The 25,340-nt window shown below is 37.1% G+C and overlaps 1 long non-coding RNA gene across 1 annotated transcript; it reads left to right on the top strand.

Moving 5' to 3' along the window:
• Window positions 1–6,645: 6,645 nt before the first annotated feature.
• Window positions 6,646–24,831, top strand: LOC119238261 (uncharacterized). The gene is made up of 5 exons (XR_005123515.2): window positions 6,646–6,677; window positions 7,451–7,516; window positions 20,166–20,288; window positions 22,568–22,654; window positions 24,667–24,831. It is a non-coding gene; the product is annotated as an uncharacterized LOC119238261 (long non-coding RNA).
• Window positions 24,832–25,340: the final 509 nt, after the last annotated feature.

Raw genomic sequence — 25,340 nt, 5'->3', positions numbered from 1 at the left:
GGCAAGCTGGTGGCTTCTCCAAAGGCACTCCTCACTGGTGGTTTAACTGCCGAAGCACCAGCAGTTCAACAGCCAAACCTCCAGCAAATTAACTATCAAAAGCCCCAGAAGCTTAACTGCCCTAAAGCCATAGTTGCTTCACTGCCCAAAGCCCCAGAAATTACTACCAAAATCCCAGCTCTGCCCCTATTTCCCACCATCCCCTGATCAGAGGGTGGAGTCTAGAAAGCTCCACCTTATACCATTGAGTTGGTTTTGGGCACCACCCACTGGCTTAGAGATTGCTCCTCAATGTTCCTCTTATAATTGCCAATGAGAGTAAATGAATAAATGTTATTGTTACATATTGGAAGATTATAAAGCAATAAAAACAAATGCAATATAGCAACATATAATAATAAGGATGATGTTTTTAATTTCTTAAGACATTTTAGAGCAGTTTAAGTTTCACAGCAGAATTGAGAAGATGGTATAGTGATTTCCCACATCTCTTGGCTTTACACATGCACAATCTCCCCTATTATCAGCACTACTCTCCAGAATGCTGCATTTGTTACCAAAGATAAACCTGTACTGACACATCATAATCGCTGTAATTCCAGTTTACCTTAGGTGTCAATATTAGTGTTCTGCTTTCTATGGGCTTGGAGAAATATGTAATGACATATTTCCATCATTATGTCATACAGAGTATCTTCACTGGCCTACAAATTCTCCGTGCTCTGCATATTCATCTCCTCTACCCCACAACCATTGATCTTTTCATTGTCTCCATAGTTGTACTTACATGAATCTTAGTGAAATAATATAAAGTGAGAAAATAAATCCTAAAAATTACATACAAAATGATACCCATTTTTAGAGGTAAAAAACAGTTAAATAAGAAAAATCTTAAGTAGTATATGTAGATGCAATACACTTACATAAAAAACAATGTAGAGAATGAGGAATATGAGATTCAAGAAATGATTACCATTATTGGAAGGAGCCTAGGGATTGGGCCATGTTGGGACCATAGATTTGGAATAGGATAATATCAGGAAAATTCTAGCTCTAGTTATGGGTACTAAACTTGCAAATGCTATTATTGTACTATTAAAACTAACCAACTTAAAAAAAAAATAAAACTAACCATCTAATTAGAAGTGGAGAGAAATGAACAAAGTCCAACATGACTCACAAAATTCCTGTAATGAGGACTCAGTGGGCATTATCCATTGCCATTGCTAGGGCAAAGCCCTCAAACACAAGCCCATTTTATAATGAAGTGTTTATTATCTCCTTCAATTTATTAAATACTGTATTGCAAGTGAAAAACTGAATTCCCTAATTCCAAATTTGAGGTTTCTATTGAGTGTTTATCACTTTCACACCATCATAAAGTCAAAATCAAAAAGCATCCTAAGTTGAGGACTGGTTGCACATTAGATTTAAACAGAACTTCAGGAATTATAGACCCTTAACTGGCAGACTAGCACAAGCCTGGAGGCTTTTTCTTCCCTTCATGGGCCCAGTGGACCAACCAGCAAGGGAACAACTGATTTGGAAGAGAACTAAACACTTGAAGATTGGTGCCTCCGCATGGAGAAGAAATTGAGACCACCAGAAAAGGGCAGGTGGTCCTAAGAAATGGTTCTAGCAGGAATGATATTGGGGTACTGGGAAAGGCCCCCAACCCTCTTCCATCCAACTCCTGAGGCTTCCTCACTTTTATTGACTGGTACTGAATTCATCTTTCCAGATGAATAACTTTAAGAAACATTTTCATTCAATGTCTTATTCCTAATGACCAGCATGGGTAGCAGAATAGATTATATTCCCAAAATGAATCTCCTAGTGAATATGTCTGTTTATCTATGTAAGGGAAGTAAAGTTTAGTGTTTAGAATTGTGATAATATCTGTGTATTTCAGAGTGAAAAGCATTTAGACATTTTAGATCTAGGTAGGAATCCTATTTCAAAACTAGGTGAATAGCAGCCTAACTCTCCAGTTTATTTTGTGTTCACCCATATCCTGAGAGTACAGCCTAATAAATAGGAGTGGACCTTGGTATAAAACAGAATTTTTTTTTAGTAAAATAAGTCTTAGGATTTTGTCGATTTCTCCTCACTATTACCTGATAAATAGCCCTGTATAGTGCCTGGGCAGAAGGAAAGTGTGAAACTGCATTTTCTTAACCAGAGGCCATAAAATTTGGATGTGTTCTTGGGTTGATCCTAAAGCTGTAACACCGTTCAAGTCCTGGAAGACTCATAAAGGTGTACTGTAGCCTGAGATTGGTACTCTTCTCATCTACCTTTAGCCAAATGGCTTGATTGCTTTTTAAATTGCTTTTTTCATGACTACAGAACAACTCAGCAGCCATTTTACTCTTTGTGGGATCACAAATAGGCTGTATCAATATATGCAATAGATGAACTGTGGAATTGAAACAATTATTTGGTAACTGAATATAATAGAAACACTTTCTGAATTATCTAGATATCTAAAAAGGGAGGCCCTTTTCTGTTGATAAGAATTATCTAAATGATTCTTTCAAATCTTTCGTCATGCTTGGTGTGCATAAACACAGCTAAATATTCACTACTGGCTTGCTTAGCCTTGTTTTCAAATCTCATTCATTTCTTTCTGCCCGTCTTTACTTCCTCATGGGATATAGGTCATTGTAAGCTAAAAATCTGTGATGTTTATCAATATTTATTCAATTCTTAAACCCCATTTTAATCTTTTTTTAAAGATTTATTTATTTATGCATACAAGAACTGGGGTACAGCCCAGAGGTGTAGAGGGTGAGAGGATTCTTACACGAGGCTTCTTACATGAGTTATCCAACAAAATCTTCACAATGTCTCTATGAGATAAGTGTCACCATCATTTTATACTGAGAGAACAGAGACTCTCAGAACAGATATTGAACCTATCACCTAGTTGTTTTTTTTTTTTTAAGGCAGTTTGCACTCTCAAACCTTAAGCTCTAACCCAAATTGCCTTTTGAATTTATGAGAGGTAATGAAACTGATTTAAAAATGTAGCTGACAGAAGTGACCTTGTGTAATCATTTTCTTGGGAGGTTTTTGTTTTGTTACCATTCACTTATTCCAACATATCTGCAGTTGAGATTGAACAGCCCTGCACTTCTGCAGTGGCAAATGTGAAAAATCGTCATTTTGACCATTTCATATGCCACATGTAGAATTTATTTGACTGTGCACTAATTTGAAGAGAAATATACACCTCTGTGTTCATTGTAGCACTATTTACAATTGTCAAGCTATGGAAACAACCTGAGTGTCCAATGACAGATGACTGGATTAAGAAAATGTGGTATATACACCGTTGAATACTAATCAGCTATAATAAAATGAACTCTTGGTATTTGTGACAACATGGATGGAACTAGAAGAAATTATATTAAGTGAAATAAGTCTGGAGGAGAAAGACAAATACTGGATATGTGGAATAAAAGAAACAAAACAAAGGAACAGAAAAAAACTAAACCAAAACAAACCCTCGAAGCCTGACTGCTGAACTGGGGTTACCAGAAAAAGGAAGGGGGTTCTGAAAACAAAAAAAGAGGAGAGGGCCCAGCGTAGGATTATTAGTGCTCTGGTGCTGGGCTTGGTGTGATAGCATACATTTGTAGAGACATGTGAACCTATATTTCTAAAATATACACAGTGTTGTAAAATGAAGTTACATCAACAAACATAATTTAATTAAAAAATTATTTGGTTTTTCAGAATGGAATTTGAAGTGTTTATACAGCCGATTGTTATGAAAAGGAACACTGTCTTTTGCTCTTGTAAAAGATGAAAAGAAATAAGAATAACCTCAGGTCTCATGCTAAAACAGGGTATCTTGGTATCTTATGTATTGGGTTGTTATTAGGAATTCCTCATACAGGAATTGTCCTATCAACAACCAAATGCTATTGAGATAGTTGAGATAATTTTAAAAATCAAATCCAGTCAGATGTAGGATTTTTCCTCTTCTATGTCTCAGAGTTAGCTTATCAATGCAGCACTGAAAAAGACATCAGAAAGTTGTCTTAATAAATACTCTGATTTTGTTTACCTGACAGTGAATATATGAGCATTTTGGGAAAGGCTTAAGCACAGGACCATGATATATTAGTTTTTATTATTTATTTATTTTTTATAATTAATTTCTTTATTTGTATATATTTTACACTGGGTGTAGTGCCTGTAAAGTTTCCACCACCAAATCACCCATGCACCATTGCCTTAGTCCCTTGTGCTCTTTCCACCCTCGTTTTGATCCCTCTCCCTCCCCCTCTGCAGAGTGTCTCTGATTTATAGTTGTCTGATTATTTTTGTTTGGTTTTGTTATGTGTTTTTTAGATTGTCATTTTTTTCCCTGATCCCTTATTTTGTTCCTCTATATACCTCCGATAAGTGAAACTATCCGATATTTTTCTTTTTCCTTTTGACTTATTTCACTGAGCATAATCCCTTCAAGCTCCATCCTTGTTGCTGTGAGTGGTGTTAGATTATCTTTTTTATTTTTTGCTGAATAGTATTCCATTTTATATATGTACCACATTTTCTTGATCCAGTCATCTATTTTTGAGCATTTGGATTGTTTCCAAGTCTTATCTATTCTAAATAGTGCTGCAATAAACATAGGGGTGTATGTATCTTTTTGAATGGTAGTTTTGAAATGGGAGAGTTAGCCCCAATTCTGAAAACATAACTAAAATCTTGACTTTTAAAAAATACTGGTGAAGAGAATTAGACTATGACTAATTGTCATACTAATATATCAGGTTTGAACTAACTTTTCCTTTAAAATATTTACTAAGTGGATTAACTTTACAGAAGGAAAAAATATGGGTGGGTATAAATCACACAGTAGAGCTTGGAAGGTGTTTGTCTTGGTACATACATGTGTGCAGTCTTAGTATTTAAATCTCATCCTTGAACCTATGGGTAATTTACATATCTACCTCATATTAGTTATTTTGGCTTGGGTGTTTGCTTAACAATATGTAAATGTTAAGTCAAATGAGCTTATCCTCACTTGCACTCTTTCGAGAGCAGCTTTTGATTTTCCATAGTTTTAAAAGTTAAATATAATTTCATATTAAAAAAACCCTACCCCCCCTTTTTAAAGCATGATCCTATAGTATACAGTATTTATATAATTAGAAGATTTTAGACTCAAAAGTCTTTGTAACCTAGCTAAACTTGTAACTGGTATAACTTCAAAGTTTTTGTAAAAGATTAAAGGAAGCAAAGAGCCATAGACAATTAAAGGTGGTCATGAAAAGTGGAGAGACCAGAGTTATGGGTTGTTAAAGAAGACACTGTAATTACCATGGCCAGGGACAATGCCTTAATGCTAGAAAGAGTCAAAATAATCACTTACCCTCTCTAGTTGTATGTTTTATTTTTATTTTTTTCCTTAAGGAGGCCATTTTGCCCTGAGATACAGCAACCTTAAGATTTAATTTTACTTTTTTATGCATACAAGTGCTGGGGTGCAGGCCAGAGTTGTGGGGGTATGAGAGGATTCACCAGGGACAGAGTGGGTACCAGAACATGTTGATTGACTGAAATACACTGCTGACGGTAGCAGTGGGTGAGACAGGAGAGGTCTGCCACGCCATGTGGGTAGCTCCCTGCCTAGGGATCTAACTCATGTTGCAGTGGCTATTTATAACTTCATAGTGCTGAGACTTAACCCCTTGTGCCACCAGGGAGGCCCTATTGTACGCCTTATTTATTTATTTATTTATTTATTTATTTATTTATTTAATTTTTATTTATATTTTTAAACTTTTTTTTTAAGATTTATTTATTTATTTATCCAAGCACTGGGTACAGTCAGAAGTGTGGGAGGGCAAGAGAATTCACCAGAGCAGAGCGGGGAGCAGAGCAGGCAGAAGGACCGAGGTACACTGCTGAGGGGAGCAGGGGGGCCGGCAGGAGAGGTCTGCGCGCCATGTGGGACCCTCCTCAGGTGGCCGGGGAGTAGCCGGGGATCGAACCGGCACTGCAGAAGCTGCTGGCAGCCTTGCAACCCAGCGCTCAACCGCTGCGCCACCGGGGAGGCCCACCTATTGTATGTTTTATATTGGAATTCTTAGTATGAAAAGAGACATCAAAGAGTAATAGTAATTATAGCAAATATTCAGTGTTCTCCATGGCAGCCATTTTTCTAAATTCCTTACCAATAGAGCTTGTGTTTTAAGATCCATTATTATCCCCACTGGGATAATATGGAGATATTGAGGCACAGAAAAGTAAATTACCAAGGAACAGACAGATTAGTGAATTCACAATCAGAATTTTGGCCATTAATTTTACAACTTGTATTTGTAACCTTTAAACTTTATGAAGTTGAAGTGTTTTCATTTAGTTTTTCTCAGTGTATGTTATGTGTAGGTGACTCTATTAAGAACTTCCTGGTTTATGTTTAAATCTTGACTTATATTTTTACTGCCATGTCCTTTTCTGCTTACTTACCAGCTCAGCTTTTTTTCCTTTTGGCTGCCACAGGAAGAAGACGTGCACCTTCCTGATCCTAGGAGGGGGTATGATGTGACATCAGCAGACTTCATAGTAGAGCCCAGCATAACAGCATCTTCACAGACAAGTTCATGGGGTCCTCCTCTCATGAATAGTGATGTGACCTTCTCATCTGAATCAAAGATGTGCGTACGATCCTAGATAATCCTATTTCTTTATCTTTATTCCCTATTCAGATTATTAGGTTTGAATTTTATTATGGGAGTACAGTAAATAAAATTTGCAAAATCTTTGGGATGGTGTAGCTTCTGGGAGTAAAAATGAAATATGCGGTAACAGTGAACTTCCTTAGCATAACTGATCATCAAGACACATGATGATTTTTTCCAAGGGCAGGAGATGCACCCCAAAATACAGTTAAGATCAAAACCTAAAACATTTTTATATAGCCTACACACATTCTCAGGAATGAGGACATTCTACTTAACATTTATATGCTAGAAAAAGGAAATAACACTTAGAAATCTCTAATGAGAGTGTGTTCAGTGATCCATCTGTAAATATGGCTTGTGTACAATATAATCATTTGGATTTAGAAGGAAAAGAAGGATTATTTACAGGCCTCTCACAGATGGTGCACGGCCAGCATATGGATATATTTATATGCTATTGAGGCTACAACTTCACTGGGTCCACGTTTTCATGGAGACATTGAGCCATCTGAGGTCTATCATTGAAAGAATAGCAAATTCATTTAGAAAAAAAGTACGTGCTACCACATTCACTTGGTGATTTCCTTTATTTCGAGACTTCTTGTTGGTAAGGGACAATGAGCTAAGAGACATGCTCATCTGATTACATACTTCCCCCCTTTTCAGAACTTCTTTAGTGAAGATGGTGGTCTGCTAGCTTCAGCATTTCAGCACCTTGAAATTAATGAAGCCTTACATTTCTGCAGGGAGGACAGAGCGGGAACTTTCTAAAACTACTAAGAACTTTGAAGCCAACAGACACCTTTGGAAAGGTAAAAGTTCTGGCCCAGAGGTGGTGGTGGGGAGATGGGGCAGGATAGTATCGTTTAAACGAAGATGGGAAGACTCGCTGTAGGGAAAATACATCCCAAATGGAAGTTGAACAGAAGAAACACTGGAATGTGGGAATATATCTGGGTTGGTGAGTCAGCTTTTGCTGTAATTAGCTATGAGAAAATAAGCCAGTTACCCTCTGTGAGCCCTATTAAAAAAAAGTGATAATTACCTGCTTATTTCAAAGGTTTGTAGTGAGGATCAAATGAGTTGTTACTTTGTGATGGGGGTATTGATATATGTTCTCATATTCCATGTACTAAGCAATTCAGGGGATGAAATATGAATAATACTTGAACTTTCACCTCACGCTAATCAGGTAGATAAAATAAGCACCTAAATAAATACAACCAATAGATTGCAAAACCTGTAAATTGTTTTATGTAAGTTCAAGAGAGGTTTTCACCATTTAAGACAGGATGTCTCTAGAGCAGTGGCTCTCAAATTGGCATGTGCTTTAGAATTAACAGGGAGCTTTTGAAACATAACAAAGCCCAGGTCCCAGATTGAGAGATTTTGATTTAATTAGTCTGATATAATCCACCTCCTTTCATTGCACATTCTCACTGGAAAACAAAAAACAAAAAGCAGTGTCCCAGGTGTGTTTAATATTTATTGCTTCTCAAATTTTAACTTCAGAATTACCTGGAGGGCTTGTTAAACTCAATTTTCTGCCTCCCCTCACACCCCCAGATTTTCACTAGATCTAGGAAAGGGATGAGAATTTACATGTCAAATAAGTTCTCAAGTGATACTGACTGTTGGCAGATCATACTTTAGAGTCACATGCATTTGATTTTACTATCAATGCTCTGTATGCAATCCTACCTTATTTATTAACCATTTAAATGGCCAAATATTTATTTTAATAAATTATTAGCCAAATAAGTTTAATTTTTCTGAGTGAAGAAAGCCGCTGACACAAATGTCAAGCAGGAGGAATTAGTTTCACTGCTGGGAAAAGCCACATTGTTTCACGAGGTAAAGACAGTATCATTTGATCAAAGAGATAAACTTGCTGACAGACAATGTCTTCATGTGAAGGATGTTTGCTTACAAATGGGCTAGTTTGAAATCACCATCTAAGAAGACGAGGCATTGTTTCTGGGACACCTAATAAGCAATGATGTTTGTAACAAAGCAGATGTTGAAAAAACGTTTTAGATTAGGCAAGGAACTCAGATTACTTTTCACTGTAAATATCTCCCTAAGCAACAGAATGAAAGGTTCTCCTTTCCAAATCCTTGGGTATCAGAAGAGCTAAAGCAACATAGCATAATTTTCAGAAATAGAACCCTATTAAACTTTCACAGCCCATGTAAGATGCCAGTGAGAAAATGTACAAAATTGATCATCGTGTCATTATTACTTGAGAAGGATAGAAGGGCATTCAAGGTTGATTTGAGTGTTAAAGTGTATGAATTGTATATATCTCCAAGAGTATAAATCCTAAATGTCCATGAACAGCAGTTATAAGAGACTCTAGGGCCTCAGTCACCTTGAAATTAGGAAAATGAAAAATTTGCCTTACTGATTTCTTCCTGAGGGCAGATAGTTGAGAGCTGAGGTTTTTGCAGATGTGTGGATGGAATAACATCAGTAACTGGGAAGAGTTTGTACTTACCTATTTTATCACCTTTTTTCATCATAAATATATTTTATGAGTGAAAGTCATAAGGTACTTTGCCAGGGCATTCTTTTTTCTTGTCATGTCCCACCACTTATAGATTGGCTAGGAAAGAGGAGTTTTTACATTACTATTAAAGTCAACATACAGGGAAATTTCAGTAGCAAAAAATGTATATTTGAAAAACTTAGTTTTACACATGAAAAACAAAAGCCACAATGTAGAAATTTGCCCATGTATTGTAAATTTGCCCATGTATTGTAGAATTGGTAGAATCTCAGTAAGGTTTCATAGACTTCTATTCTCCATTTATAGATGGAGAGGTGGAACAGCTATAGTATTTCTTCATCTGAATCATATTAGTTCAAGATGACACTGTTTAAAGCAAGGATATTTATTAAGGAAGATGAGATAGCTTAATAGCTATTAGGAAGATCATATTATATTATAATGCAGGTATTATGATATAGTTTATAATATTCATGAAGTCATTTTTTTAAGGACACACTTATAGTAAGTACATAAAGAGGACTATGAAAATTATAAAACAAATACTTACATATCACAGATACAGTCATAGCTTATCTCTTTGTCAAATTTACAGTGAAACAGAACTTGCAACAACAAGGTTCATTTTAATTAACAACTTAAAAAACATTGGTATACCTCTTTCTCAAGGTTGAATGGATATGGAGTCAGAGAAGTTGATAATGGAAGTCATATGTGAAATTTGGTACTCCCCAGTAGGTCTTTATACTAGCATTTCCTCCTAGATGTTCCTGTTTTGTGAAATCCATAGGCTCCTTTCCTTACAGGACATCATCCTCTTTTTCCATGCCTGCATTTTCTTCATTAATTTCCATACAGCTTAAATTATAACTTTTTTTTTTCAATAATAAATTTTATTTTTATATTCCCCATACAATTGCAGCCCCCCCATTCTGACCCCAATCTCTCCCCTCCCACCCCCGCCCCCTTAAAAGTGTCTCTGGTTCGTAGTTTTTTGTTGATTTTGATTTTCACTTTCTTATAGTTATTCGTTTTCCTGGTCCCTTATTTAAGTTTTCTAGATTCCTGCTATGAGTGAGACCATCCGGTATTTTTCTTTTTCTTTTTGGCTTATTTCGCTGAGCATGATCCCTTCCAGTGCCATCCATGTTGCTGCAAATTGCATGTGTTTATCTTTTTTGAATGCTGAGTAATATTCCATGGTATATATGTACCACATCTTCTTGATCCAGTCATCTATTTTTGGGCATTTGGGCTGTTTCCAAAGCTTAGCTATTGTAAACAGTGCTGCTATAAACATAGGGGTGCAGGTGTTCTTTGGAATTGATGTTTCTGTGTCCTTTGGGTAAATTCCTAGGAGTGGAATTGCTGGATCCTATGGAAGCTCTATGTTTAGTAGGTCCAGAAATCTCCACACAGCTTTCCACAGTGGTTGGACCAGTTTGCACTCCCACCAACAGTGCAGAAGAGTTCCTTTTTCTCCACACCCTCGCCAACATTTGTTGTTGCTAGTTTTTTTAATATGTGCCATTCTCACTGGTGTAAGATGGTATCTCATGGTAGTTTTGATTTGCATTTCCCTGATGACAAGTGATGTTGAACATTTTTTCATATGCCTGTTGGCCATTTTCATTTCCTCTTCAGAGAAGTTTCTTTTTAGCTCTTCTGCCCATTTTTTGACTGGATTATTTTCTTTGTTGTTGTTGAGTCTCATCAGCTCTTTGCAGATTTTTGTGATCAGTCCTTTATCATTAGTGTTGGGTGCAAAAATGTTCTCCCAGTTGGTGGGGTTCTCTTTGTTTTTGTTATTGTCTCTTTTGCTGTGCAGAAGCTCTTTAATTTGATGTAGTCCCAGCTGTTTATCTTTGCCTTCACTATCACTGCTTTGGGTGATGTGTCTGTAAAGATGTCTTTGATGTGCAGATCACGTAGTGTTTCGCCTATATTTCCTTCTATATATTTTATGGTTTCAGGTCTTATGTCTAGTTCTTTAATCCATTTTGAGTTGATTTTTGTATATGGTGTGAGGTAGTGGTCAAGCTTCATTCTTTTGCATGTAGCGACCCAGTTTTCCCAGCACCATTTATTGAACAAACTTTCTTTGCTCCAATGCATAGTCTTTCCTCCTTTGTCAAAGATTAGTTGACCATAAATCTGTGGGTTTATTTCTGGATTTTCTATTCGATTCCATTGGTCTGTATGTCTGTTCTTGTTCCAATACCATGCAGTTTTGATGATTATGGCTTTGTAGTAGAGTTTGAAGTCTGGGAGTGTGATGCCTCCATTCCCTTCTTTTTTTTTCAGGAGAGCTTTGGCTATTCGGGGTTTTTTGTGATTCCATATGAATTTCATCAATAATTGTTCTATTTCTTTGAAGAATGACATTGAAATTTTGATTGGAATAGCATTGAATCTGTATATTGCTTTTGGAAGGATGGCCATTTTAATAATGTTTTTCTTCCAATCCATGAGCAGGGGATGTCTTTCCATTTCTTTGTGTCTTCTTCTATTTCTTTTAACAGTGTTTTATAGTTTTCTTTGTATAGGTCCTTTACCTCTTTTGTTAGATTTATTCCCAAATATTTGATTTTTTTTTTGTTTCAATAAAAAAAGGGATGGTTTTTTTGATTTCTTTTTCTTCAGATTTATTGTTTGTGTATAGGAAGGCTACTGACTTTTGCGTGTTGATTTTGTATCCTGCCACTTTACTGAACTGATTGATGAGTTGAATTAGTTTTTCTGTGGACTTTTTGGGGTTCTCTATGTATATTATCATATCATCTGCAAATAGTGATAGTTTGACTTCTTCTTTTCCTATTTGGATTCCTTGGATGTCTTTCTCTTGTCTTATTGCTCTGGCTAGGACTTCCAGTATTATATTGAAAAGCAGTGGTGAGAGTGGACATCCTTGTCTTGTTCCAGATCTTAATGGAATTGCTTTCAGCTTTTCACCATTGAGAATGATACTGGCTGTTGGCTTGTCATAGATGGCCTTTATGATGTTGAGGTATGTTCCTTGTATCCCAAGAATTTCAAGGGCTTTTATCATGAATGGGTGTTGCACTTTGTCGAAAGCTTTCTCAGCATCTATTGATATTATCATATGGTTTTTATATTTCTTTTTGTTGATGTGTTGGATAATGTTGATTGATTTTCGGATGTTAAACCATCCTTGTGTCCCTGGAATGAATCCTACTTGGTCGTGGTGAATTATCTTTTGGATACTTTGTTGGATTCTGATAGCTAAAATTTTATTGAGGATTTTTGCATCAGTGTTCATTAGGGAGATTGGCCTGTAGTTTTCCTTTTTTGTGTTGTCCTTGTTCGGTTTTGGTATTAGTGTAATGTTGGCTTCATAGAACGTGTTTGGTATTGTCCCTTCCTTCTCAATTTTTTGGAAGAGTTTGTGAAGGATAGGCACTAATTCGTCTCTGAATGTTTGGTAGAATTCATTTGTAAATCCATCAGGTCCTGGGCTTTTGTTTTGGGGGAGGTTTTTGATTACCATTTCAATTTCGCTGCTTGTAATTGGTCTGTTTAGGTGTTCTATTTCTTCTTTATCTAGCTTTGGGTGATTGTAGAGTTGTAGGAATTTGTCCATCTCCTCTAGATTGTTGAACTTGTTTCCATATAACTGTTCATAGTAGTTACTGATTATTCTTTTGATTTCTGCTGTGTCCGTTGTGATTTCTCCTCTTTCATTGATGATCCTGTTTATTTGTGCTTTCTCCCTTTTTTCCTTTGTGAGCCTGGCTAGGGGTTTGTCTATTTTATTGATTTTTTCAAAGAACCAGCTCTTGGTTTCATTGATCTTTTGGATTGTTTTTTTAGTTTCAATTTCATTTATTTCTGCTTTTGTTTTTATTATTTCTTTTCTTCTACAGGTTTTGGGTTTTTTTGTTGTTCTTTTTCTAGATCTTTGAGCTTCGAGATTAGGTTGTTTCTTTGAGTTCTTTCTTATTTCTTGATGTGAGCTTCTATTGCTATGTATTTTCCTCTTATTACTGCTTTTGCTGCATCCCATACATTTAGGATATTGGTGTCCTCCTTGTCGTTCAATTCAAAGAATTTTTTAATTTCTTCTTTGATCTCCTCATTAGTCCACTGGTCTTCCAGTAGTGTGGTTTTTAATCTCCATGAGGTAGGAAAGTTCCTTGCCTTCTTTTTATGGTTTATTTCTAGTTTGATGCCTTCATGGTCAGAAAAGATGGTTGATATGATTTCAATCTTGGTGTATCTGTTGATGTTTGTCTTGTGCCCCAGTATGTGATCGATCCTGGAGAATGATCCGTGTGCGCTTGAGAAAAATGTGTACTCCGTTTTTTTGGGGTTTAGTGTTCTATAGATGTCTGTTAAGCCCAATTGCTCTAGGTCCTTATTTAGAGCTTTGGTTTCTTTACTTATTTTTTTGTCTTGCTGATCTATCCATTGTTGATATTGGTGTGTTGAAGTCTCCCACTATGTATGTTTTCTCTGATGTCTGTTTTCAGAGAGGACAACAGTTGTCTGATATATTTTGGTGCTCCTTCGTTTGGTGAGTATATGTTAATGAGTGTTATTTCTTCTTGAAGTATTGTCCCCTTGATCATAATGTAGTGACCATTGGGGTCTCTTTTTATCTTTTTGAGTTTGAAATCTGTTTTATCTGATATAAGTATAGCTGTTCCTGCTTTCTTTTTTGGTCCATTTGCTTGTAGGATTGTTTTCAATCCTTTAACTTTGAGCCTATTTTTATCTTTTGTAGCTAAATGTGTTTCCTGGAGACAGCAAAAGGTTGGGTTTTGTTTCTTAATCCAGGCTGCAACTCTGTGTCTTTTTATTGAAGAGTTTAGTCCATTTACATTTAGAGTTAATATTGATATGTTAGCATCTGTATTTGCCATTGTGTTTGTCTTTCCTTTGATTTTATTTATTTATTCTTTTAATAACTTTTTTTTTTTTTGGCCTTCTTTCATTGTTATTCGTCCCTCTGAGGTTCTGACTTTAGGACTCCTTGTAGTATTTTTTGGAGTGAGGGTTTATTTGTAATGAAATTCCGGAGTTTCTGTTTGTCTGGGAAGGTCCATATTCTTTCTTCAAAGAGGAAGGAGAGATTTGCGGGATAGAGAATTCTTGGTTGGCATCTGTTTTCTTGGAGTCTGTTGACTATGTCCCTCCACTCTCTCCTTGCCCGTAGTGTTTCTTCGGAGAAGTCTGATGTCAGCCTGATTGGCTTTCCTTTGAATGTTATCTGTTTCTTCCCTCTTGCCAGCTTCATTATTTTTTCCTTGTCCTGGATTCTTGGGAGCTTTACTATTATGTGTCTTGCTGTATTTTTCCTTTCGTCGTGGAAGTTTGGTGTTCTTCTTGCTTCTTGTATATCAATTTTCAGCTCCTTCACATTTGGGAAGTTCTCTTCAATTATCTCTTTGAATATTTTCTCTGTTCCTACATCTCTCTCCTCTCCTTCTGGTATTCCTATAACTCTTATATTTCCTTTCCTCATGGAGTCAGATAGTTCCCGAAGTCTTTCTTCGTTCTTTTTCCTTCGTACTTCTCTTTCCTTTTCTGTTTTGTTTCTTTTTATTTCTGTGTCTTCAAGATTACTTATTCGTTCTTCCATTTCATCTATTCTGCTTTCATTGCTTTTCCCAGAATTCTTTAGTTCTTCCATTAATTCTTTGATCTCCTGCATTTCTTTTACTTCCCTCTTTAGGGACTCAATTTCATTCTTCTGACCATTGTTTTCCCTCTCTAGGGACTCAATTGCATTCTTCTGATCGTTGATTATTTTTCCCTTATCGTTTTCCTTTATGACTTCTGTCAGTTTTTTAATCACGGCAATTTTAATTTCTCTTTCTGGAAGGCTCAGAAGTTCTTCCAAGTTACTGTCGTTGCAATCTGGGGGCTGCTTTTCTTTTTGTGGTGTGCTTTTTCCCTGGGGAGTTGCTAGGTTGCGTGTGGTTCTTCTCCTCCCTACTGTCTGTTTTCTAATTTGCCGTATGCGTTGGGACACTGTGTAGTTGGGACTTGTCGGCATCTTGGGTGAGCTTCTCTGCTCTCCTCTGGTTCCTCCAGGAGTCATCTGTCAGTTTCAAGCAATCTTTACTGGAGAAAGGTCCCTGTTCTAAAATGCCGATGTGGGGACACACTCCCTTGTGCGCCTGGTCTGCCCCAGCGGTGGGTTCCTGCTCCCCCTCTGGGCTTGGACTGCAGGCCAGATGGGGTCTGGCGTGGGCGAACTTCCCCCGCTCACCTCTGGCTCCTGAGGAAGCCTTCTGCAGGTAGTCTTTACTGAAGAAATGTCCCTGTTCTAAGATGGTGATGTGGGACACACTCCCTGCACGTCCGGTCTCAGGCACACTCTTCTGCGCGCCTGGTCTGCCCCGGCTGTGGGTGCTCGCTCCCCTTGTGGGCTCAGACTACTGGTCGGAAGGGTCCCGGCGTGGGCTAACTCCCCAGCTGGCCACTGGCTCCTCTAGGCGCCTCTGCTGGCTTCAAGTCGCTAGGTGGTGCCAGAGATCTCTCCTGGAGCCCTTGGGGAGCTGATTTTCCACCCCGTGGGACAGGGAATAGAGTGGGAATTGTAGGGTAAACCTCAACGGCTTTGGGGTGCTGTGTCTGCCTTGTGCCCCACCGTCGTGGGGAACCCACGCCCCTAATTTCGTGTCCCGGGTGTCAGTTCCAAAGCCCTCAGTTCCAGGACTCAGGCTGTAGCCCAGTTCAGTGGCGCGGGAATGGCGCCTTTTGAATCCCGCTCCCGTGCCTGGGCGCCTGATTCCTGCTCACTCAGTGAGGGCCTCCGCGCGTCTCCCCGCAAGTCTAGGTCGCAGGTGCAGGGACCTGGGCAGCTGCAATCTGGATCCGCGTTTGCTTTTCAACTGCACTGCTTTTCCACGCGCGATCCCGATTCCGATCCACACTTGGTTTTCCAGTGCGCCGCTTTTCCGCGCAATCCTGACCGCGCTCCGCGCCTGCTTTTCCAGCGCGCCGCTTTTCCGTGCTGGCTTACCAGGAGGCCTGGGGCTGTGTGCTCGTGCTGGTCTCCTCCTGGGGGCGGGGTCTCTCTTTAATGGCGCCCGGAGCTCACCTCCGTGGCGGATCCTGCAGGGTTCTCCACAGCTCCCGTTTACGGGGTGTGGTGGCTTCAATAGTTCCTTTCCACTCCCAGTCCCGCTTGCTGCGTAGTTTCTTCTTGTTGGTCGTTTTGGTTTGTTGTTTTCCTCCTCTCTGCGGTGGGAGAGTGCCGCCTCTGTGGGCGGGGGAGGGGAGCAGGGTTCTGCGCTTCCCTCCCTTCTGGTCCTCTTTTATGGCCACTTTCTTCTTCGGGTAGTTTGCTGGCGTCACCCGTTTATCTTCCGTGTCCCGGTTCTCACTGGGACCTGCCGCTTTTCCTCCCTATTAACTTTTTTTAATGGGAGATCTTACTCGCAGCGTCTCCTCGCCGCCATGTTGCTCCGCCCCCCTGGCTTAAATTATAACTTTTTAAAAAAATTTATGTATTAGGTCTAGAGTGTAGGCTAGAGGTGTGGGGGTTAAGAGGACTCATGAGAGAGAAAGCAGAGGGCAGAACAGTTTGGCTTATTAGAATACATTGCTAAGGAGAGCAGTGGGTGAGACAGGAGGGGTCTACTGCACGATATGTGGGTTTGCTCCCTGGCTGGGATAGAACTCAGCCTTTAGTGGTGATAGCACTGAGACTTAACCCCTAGACCACCAGGGAGGCTCTTAAGTGATAACTTTTGTGTTGAAAATTTCCAAACTCTGTACCAGGCCCATATAGCTTTCTTAAATCCATATGTATTTAAGCATTGCCTGGTTAGTTCTATTTCATTGGCACTTGATTCAATGATCTAATACCCAAGGGTTGATAACTATTATCTATTTTGTTTAATGGCGGCATGATACTTGCTGATCAAGTGAAAAACTTAGAATCATTTTAAAGGACTGTCCATCTTTCATTTCCTTCATATGGCCATTATTTTGTTAGATTGCCCCCATACGTTATTTATTTAAAAATGTTTTGTTAAATTACAAAACACAAGAAAGTACAAGGAAGAAAGATAACAATCATCCATCCTATCTTGTTACCATTCTTATCACATCCACCACTATCACCCTGATCTTATCACCTATCACCTGGATTATACGAGTATTCTTCTTATGCACTCTATTCCTATTCCTACTTCTCTATAGTCTAGACTTTGCATAGAAGTCAGAATTTTTAAAATTTTAAATCAGTTCAAATCATTGCTTGGTAAAAAATCTCTTAGTTTCTTACCTCATTTAGTTAAATGACATGCAATGACCTACAGGGCCATTGATGGTTCTCCTGCACTCTCTAAACTCCTTTCCTAAATGCTCTGGCCTCCTACCTCCTATCTCCACTCTCTGGACTTTCTTCATAATTTTGGAAAAGGCCAACCATGACATGCTTTAAAGCCTTTGTCCTTGTTGCTGTTTTTTTCCCTAGAATATTTCTTTCCTTAGATGTCTCCATGACTTCTGCCTCCCTACCTTTAAGTCTCTGCTCAAATGTTACCTTTTCATAAATACTTATTTGGCTATCTTTTCTGACTCCCACCCAAAAATATTTCATATCACCATTACCTGGGGTAAACATGTAATTTGTCATCCAAATCTGAATACTTTTGAGAGTGGAGAGGATCCCCAATCAGATAGGAAGTTGGAACAAAAATCATAAACTAAGACTGGTCCTGGCAAACTGGGCTGTATCATCATCGTAGTCTGACATTTTTTTCTTCATAGTCCATCTTATCACTTTCTGAAATAGTACATTTACTTTCAATGTATTTTTTGTCTGTTCTCACCTTCAAAGAAACTATGGACTTTCTTCTCTTTGCTGCTGCTGTGTTCAGCACCTGGGACAGTACTTACTACACACAGCTATGCAATAAAGATTTTTTTAAATTTTAATTTTATTTTTTTATGTTTTTATTTATTTATTTGTTTGTTTGTTTGTTTGTTTGTTTTGTTTATACATGCACTGGGTACAGTCAGAAGCGCGGGAGGGTGAGAGAATTCACCAGAGCCAGAGTGGGGAGCAGAGCAGGCAGAAGGACCGAAGTACACTGCTGAGGGGAGCAGCAGGCGGCAGGAGAGTTCTGTGCGCCATGTGGGACCCTCCTCTGGTGGCCAGGGAGCAGCCGGGGATTGAACCAGCGCTGCAGAGGCCGCGGGCAGCTTTGCAACCCAGAGCTCAACCACTGCGCCACCGGGGAGGCCCTAAAGATTTGTTTTTAAATGAAATATACTCAGAATTAACCACTGCTAATATCTTGGCATTAATTTTAATTTTTGTAAAAGTGATAAACAATGCATTATGAAAATCAATTCTGGAAAGAAACGAAACCTAAATCACATCTCCATGACATTTCCAATTAGTAAACATTAGTCTACATATCTTCCATGAAGAAAAATGGAAGGATAAAAGAGAGAAAAGTAAAGTACCTTTTTAAAAATGGAGCTATATGATTGATGATAATTTCAAATGAGTGGCACTTTGTTAATTTTGCTTGAATTTAAAGGTGGAAAAATAACTGTGTGAAATCAATTGTTGCAGTTCAAAGATACGTATTTCTTTAACACATATTTCTTAAATAATCTCTCTAAGGATGAAAAAAAGAATTTTCAAAGAGTGATGAGAATGGAATTAATTTTAAAAACTTTATATTTTGATTTTATGCTTTGGAAGATGAAAAAATTAGCGCTGTAATAATTTCTGCCACTCCTCTCCTGAATTTTGTTACTTATATTGCTTGAGCGTGGAATCAATACACTTTCCACAGTTATTTAGGATTAGTTTTATATTTGAGTTGATTCAATATCAGAATCAGTCTTTTCATTATGTACAGCTTCTTTATTATGAAGATATTTTTTATCTATCCATCTCCTAATTAGTTGAATTTCACAGGCAAATTTTTAAGGAAGTGCTCATGATTACTGTATTATTTGTGTTACATGTTGGGGTTATACTTTCTTATTGAAATTATACATGGTGCTTCTTATCTTCTGTCACTTAATGTTCCAGCAACAATCTGGCATTTTTTTCCCTGTGAAGATGATCCACATCCTTTATTATTTGATGAATTCTGAAGATTTTGCATTGGAAATTCAAAGCTTAATCAGACTAGGTTAAAAGTTAAGTGCTTTGTTTCAAAATTTCCTGGAATGCGGTGTGCTCTTTTTGATCTACAGTCTCAGTTCTTTCTCCATTTCTAGGAAATTTTCTTAAATTATTTCTTCTCAGCAGTAGTTCCCATGTTATTTTAAAATAAAGAATCAGGGAGAGATGGCCAATCTGCTCTCTTCACTAAAAGTTATCAGTATAGTGAAAATGTGCTATTCCCTTTTGCTCCAGTCAACCCAATCACCAAAGTTCTTCCAGGAAGTTGGTGACATATTTTCTTCTTGTTGCTGTACCTTCAGAATATTTTTTTCCCTGTGTGAAATGTTCTTTTTCTCCTCTATCCCTCGCACTTCCCTCTTCTTTTCTTTCCTGGCAACTTTTACTTATCTTTAAAGACCAGCTTAAATGTAACACTTCCTTGAAATTTAAAGACTTATTTTTCTGCAGTCCCATAGAATTAACGTGGACTTTATCACATTGCTGTGATAATTTCTTGCATATTCTTTTCCATATTAAATTCTTATCTCTTTCCATACTGAAAATATACTTAATAATTGCATGTGGAGTCAGTGAATGAATACCTAGCAGGACATCTAGCAGAGTGGAATATTTTCTGAAGTCCTAAAGTGTTGAAATACATATTTTAAAAACCATTGTAACAGCAGCAAAGTACCTAAGTTTATTGGGCATGATTCTCACCTCCATATTCACAAAACAATAATCTTGAATAACTATATACTGTACACATATGTACATGATCAGAATCTATAAAAGAGATTCACAGTGAATGTATTTTTCCATTATCTCTGCATTGTCTTTTCAGGACTGTTGCTTTCTCAAGAAGCATTTATAAGGCATTTGGAATAATGTCACCTTATATCAGAACCTTCAAAACAAATATCTGTGATTCATTGGACTTGTCCACAATGCTTGCTCACGAGTGAGGGTAAGAAAATGACTAATGAGTTGAGGAGACCTGTGTCTCTCCCATACACCCTGCCCTACAAAATGTGTGAAAACTTGTTCTTCCGTTGAATTTTCCTATGAACAACAAAATTAATTTCCTTTTCTTTCATTGGGAGTCTTGCTTAAGCAACTGCAATTAAAAAGAAGATACAAGAGAAAAAATCACAGAAGTTACTTCCTATAATGCCTTTTGGCTATCAGATTATAATGTAAAACAAACAAAAATACAGTTAAATAGAAATCATCAGTAAGTGGAATGAAGTGATGGTGAGCTTCAAGTAAAGGATATTTTTAAAGCAAGCAGCCATTTCTGTCATCCTGCAGTGAACAATCATGTCAGGCCACAAAAGATAGTAACCCCTGAAGTTTATCACGAATGGGTAATTAGTATAACTAATTTCTTTCTTTCAATTTAAAAGTTCTTGTACTCTGGTAACATCATTTAATGCCTGTCTATTAAATGGCAAAAGTGAGATTAATTTGTAACATTTCACCTGAATAAATTCCAGCAAAATTGTGACATCCAATTAGATAGAATTTTCTCTAGAAAGTGAACTGAACATTAATAAAAGTTAATTTATTTGTTTTCGTAAATAAAAGAACTATATTAAGAACACATAGCAGAATAAAATTGTGCTTTCCATAGTTTATGAATTAGAACTGTATTTGCTATCTTTATATGATTAATATAGTAAAAATTAGCCTAAGGGTTTGAGTTGTAAATTTTGATTTGCTGTGTGGATTAGACTAGTAATTATCAAATTAGATTGAAATCCTCATATCTTTTGGGTTATGGAGGTGGCCGATGACTAAAGTGGATAAATGTTTTGATTAAGCCAATTACTCTAACCATATTTGAAGCATTTTTCCCCAAAGTGCAAACAACACAGACTCCCTTATCTTTTCTGATTATGTAATATATCTTAAGTGATTCACATAACATGGCAACTTAGGAAAACTTATTTTTAGATAACACTTTGGACTACCTTTGGGATAATATTAAGCACAGATTCATTTGGGTGAGGTTTTGTTTTTTTTTTTTACTGTCAATGTGTTGCTTAATATTCAATTCAGTACTTACATTTCAATCTTCAGGTCCAGAAAATTCATCAGTGGCTCTCGTTTCTTTAGAACTTCCTTCACTAATCCTCCAATATTATTTATAGCAGTAGTTTCTGCTGACTACTAACTCTGCTGCAAGTAACAGATATGAAGATGAACTTGCAAGTCATTAAGTAGCCTACTGTGCAATAAATTGCCATTTGTTGTCATTTAAGTGAATTTTCACGTGAAGATCTGATTTTTAAACATTTTATGAATTTGCTTTAGTAGCTTAGTACTATTTATATCTTTTATTAATAAAGTTCAAGTTCCTATGTTGTGGTTAGTGTACAAAGTAATTTTTGATTTGTAGTTTAACTATTTTTGGAAGCAAAAAAGAATAAAGATAATGTTTGTCATAGAAACAATTTTGCAACCAAAGTAATCCATGGGGCCTTAAAAATACAAAGTTTCTTCAATGAGCCACTTGTGCTTCCACATGGATATATTACTCATCCTGAATGTGTCATTTGCTGCTCAAATCTGATTTATATATCTGTGGAAGTTGGCCATGTTCTCTTTGCAGCTGTGAATAATGGAAGTTTTGAAAATGTAGCCAATAGCGTGAAATTGTTGGGTTATAGAAGCAAGGGTAAAGGAGACTTGGGAACAAATAAGCTTTTTTATTATCACATTAAATATGTATGTTGTAGCATAAAATATCTCAAGGTTTTACAATGCACATGTACAAGACCCCGAAGATGTCTCTTTATATAGTGCCAAACCTCATAAACTGTTCGTCTGACCAAGGAATATCCATCTTCCCTTGTGGTCCAGGGGTAGAACTGAGTGTGAGGCTGTGTATAATTCAAGGTTCTTTTTTCAAGGCATTGTTCTCTGAAATAGTTCACATTAATGGCTATTCTCATTTATGGAGTCACTGTACTTTCTTTGATGTATCCTGATGACAATGAGAGGTGCTCTGAGACGTGTGAGGACACTATGGCAGAGCAGTTTAAAAAATTCACAGCCTTTTGCTCCATCACAGAATGGGTGCTGAATTCAGGCTATGTGTAACCACTCAGGTGAATCTGCATGTTTTGATTAATTTATCCAGTGAAATTGGAAATTCACCCTTATTCCAATATATTAAGACACAAAATTTTGACATTTGTCAAAATTTGACATTTGACATTTGCTTTCTTTTTTTTTGTTTAGTCAGAGTCTGGTCAATCAAGGGTATCAAACACTATGTCCTCACTGCTATTTGTGCCTAAGAATGTTCTGCAGATATTTTATAATCAGGTAAAATTTGATGCAACAACTGTTTGATAAAGAGACTTTTAATTAGGCTTACATTAAGAACTTTAGTTATAGATATTAGAAATAGGTAAGTGGTATATAAACTAACATCTATTAATGTTACCTGATACTCATTGCAAAATTAATATCACCTGACATGGAGTAATATCTGTCTGTCTGACTTAGCTAAACTGTGGGAAGGGAGATTAAAAAAAAGAGACCATTTTTCCTGAAAGCTCAGCTTATTTTTCCCTAATCCTATGATGAAACTAATTCTTATTTTAATAAAGAATTTATGCTAACACCATTTTCTTTTCTTTTCTTCTTTTTTTAAAGATTTATTTATTTATACAAGCACTGGGGTACAGTCAGAAGCAGGGAGGGTGAGAGAATTCACCAGAGCCATAGCGGAGAGCAGAACAGGCAGACTGACAAAGTACACTGCTGAGGGAAGCAGCGGGCCACAGGAGAGGTCTGCGCGCCATGTGGGACCCTCGCCTGGTGGCGGGGGATTGAACTGGAGTTGCAGAGGCTGCGGGCAGCTTTGCAACCCAGCGCTCAACCGCTGTGCCACCGGGGAGGCCCTATGATGAAACTAATTCTGTGATTATTCATAGACGGGGGTAAAATAAGAACATGAAATGGGAAAAAAAGGAAGAGATAATAGTGAAACATATTTATAAGAAAACATACAAAGGAAAAGTGCTTATCTATTGATAAACTCTGTAAATATTGTGTGAGGACCAACTTGAATGATAAATTACCTCCTTCTCCAAGCCCCAGTTCCAGCAATGTATTCACTGCTAAACTTGAATAATTATTTGCTACACAAACATAGTCTAATAAGCGAGTTAATGTTTGAAGGCAACAGTATGACTCCAGTGTATCGGAACACTTTTATATACACTTACATGAATTTATAAGCAACATAGAATTGTTTGCCTATATTTTGAATGCATAAAAGGGTATACATACTTTTTCATCAATATTCTGATTTTTATCTGTATCCAGTTGCTATAATTAGCTTTACACTTTCTTAAAGAAAATAAACTAAGAAAAAGCAGTGCCAGTGCTTCTTTTCTAAAAACAGAGGTAACAAATTCTGATCTCATCTAACAGTCATTTTTTCATTATCCATGTAATAAAACAATTGCTAAATTCAGTTGATCTGTTGGGAAAAACAATTAAGCTAGTTGGAAGAAGCAGATAAAAACTTCAGCTGGTCATAGCTTGGTGGACTCAGAGCAAATCTGACCCCTCCTATGTGCTCCCACTTCCTTTTTTCATCTCACCTCTTCTTTTTTGCTTTTATCCTCATCATCGTTCTTTACTTTTTTAATTCCTTTGTCTTTAAGCCTTATGAAATAAATATTTCTCTATAATAATGGATGATAAGTGTTAAATTCAAGAGCTACTTTAGTTTACTCTCCTCTGTTATATGGGTTTCATAGCCCACCATCTGTTAACTGCCAAACCAGTTGCTTTCCCTCCTCTGACTGGCAATTTGTTTTAGACTTTAGCTTTATCACCATGGCAAGAGTTATTATTCTTTTTATTCTGTGCCTTAATCTGGGACCCAGAGAAAGCTCAGGGAGTCTGGCTCCTATTATTTCTACTGCTTCTCCCATTTGAATTCTTAGTGCCTAATATTTAATATTGGACTATAGCCTAATATTTCTCTTATCAATTCTTCAGTGTAAGTCCACTTTAAGGGATTTTTTTTTTTTGTATGTGAAAATCAAACCAAGAGAAAGAAAGAAGCAGATGACCTAATGAAATATGTGTGAAGTGCCTAACCCAGTACTTGGCACAGAGAATGCTCTTAACAAATGGTAGTTCTTACATGGATCTATAGATGATTAAATAGTAGAGTTTATTTTAAAGCTTTGTTTCTTTTTAAATTTCCAGCTTGGATTTAGGCTAATACAAAAAGACCAGGGAATTTCTTTTGTTGAGGTGGACAAAGAACAGGGACTGTTTTCTACTCACTGCTCTTTCTCCTCCCTTATTATTAGAGGTGAACAGAAGGGCTGAGAGCACAAAAACACTAAGTCCATGGGGACAGGATGTGATGGCTGGTGGAGCAAGAAGTGGAGAAGGAAGCTGACTTCATTTCTACAAATACATAGTGGGTCCCGTGACACGGCAGCTGCTGTTTTGGGAAGAAAAAATGTTGCTTGGAAAGAGAATTAAGTAAGGAAAATTTGCTCTTAATTTTTTTTTGAAAAATGTGTGAGGGATAGAAAGCTCACTCTTAATACAGTATATTTAACTCCTATCCTAGGATTTATTCTTTAAAGAACAAATATCATCTGGGACCAGGTATAAAAGATGAATTCATTTCCATAACTATCATAAAATTTTGTTATAATTGCTTACTTTCCAAGTGACCTTTAAGCTATGATAATGTTTGAAGTTGGCTTTCCCAAAGGATGAGTTGCAATTATAAGGTGATAGCTATAATAGCTCAGGTCACAGGTGGAATAATTGAATATCATTAACAATGACATTTGATTATGTTTCTTCATTTTTTTCTGATATGTCTGGTTCCTTATGAAATCAAGAGACCATGGGATTCATTATTGCTAGGGTTGATGGTACTGCAATTTTATAACCATCTAATAAATTAGTATTTAATATGACAAATTTTATCTTAAACTTGAAGGTTGCTTTTATTTTAAAGAAGGCC

Source organism: Talpa occidentalis, unplaced genomic scaffold (assembly GCF_014898055.3).
Source record: "Talpa occidentalis isolate TD23 unplaced genomic scaffold, MPIMG_talOcc4v2.1 talOcc4.11, whole genome shotgun sequence".
NCBI lineage: Eukaryota > Metazoa > Chordata > Mammalia > Eulipotyphla > Talpidae > Talpa > Talpa occidentalis.
The sequence above is the reverse complement of the archived record's forward strand: the minus strand, read 5'-3'. Positions and strand labels throughout refer to the sequence as shown.